The following is a 3,117-nucleotide window of genomic DNA, read 5'->3' on the forward strand; positions in this document are numbered from 1 at the left end:
CAAATGACTGAAACAAATAAAAGAGTATATTTTTTTAAAAATGGGATAATGCACCTTCTCGAGTCACATCGACTCATAGGGCTGTTTTCCCGTTTTCTCTGGTGTATATACTCCCCCACTAGACTGGACGCTGGTCCGTTGCGGGAATACTCATTTTTACCAGCTGAATAGACTGACTCAACGTGAAATGAAATATTTTGATCAAGAACACAACGCATCGCCCGGTCCAGGAATTGAAACCACAATCTTACGATCAAAATTGCAATACCCTAACCACAATACCACGCACCTCCATTTTTGATACATTATATGAAGGCAAAAACATGAAGTGGTGACCCAGATACCTTTTAACTGTGAAAAATATATCGAAACTATGAACTTTTTAATCACAGGATAATTTTTCAGGAAAAATTAAAAAATATAAGCTTTATATGAGTAATGTTCTTCGGTTTATTATAACCAAAATATACTGCGAAATAAGAAATGAAATAAGCTGATGTGATGTTCATGTATTTTCCAGATATGTAACTGACTTCAATGACTTTGTTTTAAATGAAAATCAATGCCAGTTCGTGCACTCCGATCACTGAGAGTCTATCTTTCTCTATATAAACGCTGCCACAGAAGAATAGAATACTTAATAAGAGAACTAGAGAGAAAAAAAATAATAAACGACGAGGATGAGATTCGAACTCACGCGGGGAGACCCCAATGGATTAGCAGTCCATCGCCTTAACCACTCGGCCACCTCGTCACCCATTTGTGAAGAACTTGATTTCTTTATTTGAAAATATATTATACATGATAACTGCTTGAATGTATTTCTTGAATATCTTAAAAAAGACGGTAGGTTGGCAGAGTCATTAGAGCGCCAGAAAATATTTGTGCGTTGTATTTATTCTGACACTTTACATTCTGAGTTCAAATCCCGTAGAAGTTAACTTTACTATTCATCCTTCAACAGTTGATAAAATAAAGCACAAGACAAGTTTTGGGTGATGTAATTGACTAACCAATTTCCCCCAAAATTACTGGCCTTCTGCCTCAATTACAAACAATGACTTCGTATTGATTTTTAAGAACAATAATAGAAATAACGGCGTGCCATAGACCCAAGGCGGCGGCCTGGCAGAATCATTAGCAGTATTTAGTCCGTGTTTACATTCTGAGTCCAAATTCCGCCGAGGTCGACTTAGCCTTTCATCTAATCTGGGTGGATAAAATAAGTACCAGTTGAGTACTTAGGTCGATGTAATCTACTTACCCACTCCACTGAAATTGTCGGCCTAGTGCCAAAATTTTGAAACCGATATTTAATATACCCAGTTCTGAGTTCCATTTCCGTAAGAATTAATTTTGTTTTTTATCTCTCCTTTATTCGCCGCTCTGAAGAGTTGTATCTAGTCCCAAAGAAACTTGAAAAATAACACCAAGTTAGCAATCTTAAACCCTGCGTACTGACATCCCATTATTTACGTGTGAAACACGGGTAGCGTACCGTCATCACTTAAAAACATCTGAGTGATTTCATCAACAGTGTTTGAGAAACATCTTACGAATCCACTGGATGACTCCTACCCTAGATATGTGGTTTTAGAAAGAGCCAATGCAGTGAGTATTGAAGCCCACATCCACCAATGCATCGAGTATTGAGGTCCACGTCCCGTATTCTACGGGCTGATCATGTAGAGTGTCATGACAGCAGAATCCCCAAGCAAATGTTGTGTGGCGAACTGTCGCAAGCCACTCGACCACAACATAAACTAAGAGAGAGATTCTAGGACAACTTGAAAGAACTACATGGAATCTGTGACAACAGGAGTGGGTATACATCTTACGTGATAGGAAAACCTGAAAGCAAAGACATTATGACAGAGTAAGCTTATTCCAGCGAAATGCAGACGAGTGATCACGCATGTGGAGATTAGCACAGAGAGACAAATCCGTTGATTCTACAGTTCCTCACTTAGTCTGTAAACTCTGTGACCACATATGTATGTCTTGTGCAGGCTTGGTGAGCCTCTAAAAAAAGTCACACAGAAAGATCTGTTACAAACTACAACGATTTTCTTGTTGGGGCCCATCTCACATGCACTATCTGCCAGAAAACGTGTATAAATTACTCGGGTTTATCTAGGTACACCAGGTTGCTAAGAGAAAAATTATCAGAATTGATCCGGAACAAGCAAGAAGTCAAAAGAATTTGCATGAATGTTGAACCTGCAACAAGTCCTGCACATCATGTGGCAGGATTCCAGAGCCATTGTCACTCTCATAACGTGAATGCTGTGATGCACTTTATTTAGTCACCCATGTTCATACACGTTGAACGAGTCGACATCCATCATGTCTGTCTGTCTGTCTCTGTCTCTGTCTCTCTCTCTCTCTCTCTCTCTCTCTATGTATGTATGTATGTATGTTCTTTAAATGCACCATCGTTAGCCAGAGTTTAAAAAGTAATCAATTGAATAATGATCAAAGGGAAAGAAACACAGCATCGAAAATATTGATGTTTGTCATAAGTTGTCTCCCTTGTAATTCTTCTGTTTGCTATGGTGTTTTAGTTATTTCCATCAGACCATGCTATATGACGATATTACTGTAGTAGATAATATCCATGTAGATCGTCATCCATGTAACATTTTTTTATATAATTGATGTGAATCAAAGTTTTACTTTATAAAGTAATTAGTAGCTCTCGCTGCGATCGTTCGGCGACTTGAATAGAAGTAAACGAATCCTGATGAGCTAACAACAACGAAGGTTGTCGTTTAAATTCTTATTCGATGCCTCTAAAAAAAACCTGCCGTATTTTCACAAGACCTAAATTGTTATGACTCTTTATGCATATCTATTCCTAACACAAGCTGTATTCGTACGCAGGAAGATTTTTTAAAATTAGAATTATCTCCCCTGACATTTAACACATTTCTATGTTGTTTATTAACAATATATTTCCTAGTTATTTGTAATACCACATTGATAAATGTATGACAACACACAAAGGATGATTGCAGTTTATTGTAGTAGATGCATTTATAATTTTGTATATCTTCTTATAAAATTTTAGTTTGTAGGAATGCAAAATGCACATAAAATTAATGCTCTGTTGTCAGC

General features: G+C 37.3%; 1 non-coding gene across 1 annotated transcript; it reads right to left on the reverse strand.

Moving 5' to 3' along the window:
• Positions 1 to 672: 672 nt before the first annotated feature.
• Trnas-gcu (transfer RNA serine (anticodon GCU)) lies at positions 673 to 754 on the reverse strand. Its single transcript has one exon. It is a non-coding gene; the product is annotated as a tRNA-Ser (tRNA).
• Between the last annotated feature and the right edge of the window lie 2,363 nt (positions 755 to 3,117).

The sequence above is a fragment of the Octopus bimaculoides genome, chromosome 7 (assembly GCF_001194135.2).
Source record: "Octopus bimaculoides isolate UCB-OBI-ISO-001 chromosome 7, ASM119413v2, whole genome shotgun sequence".
Lineage (NCBI taxonomy): Eukaryota > Metazoa > Mollusca > Cephalopoda > Octopoda > Octopodidae > Octopus > Octopus bimaculoides.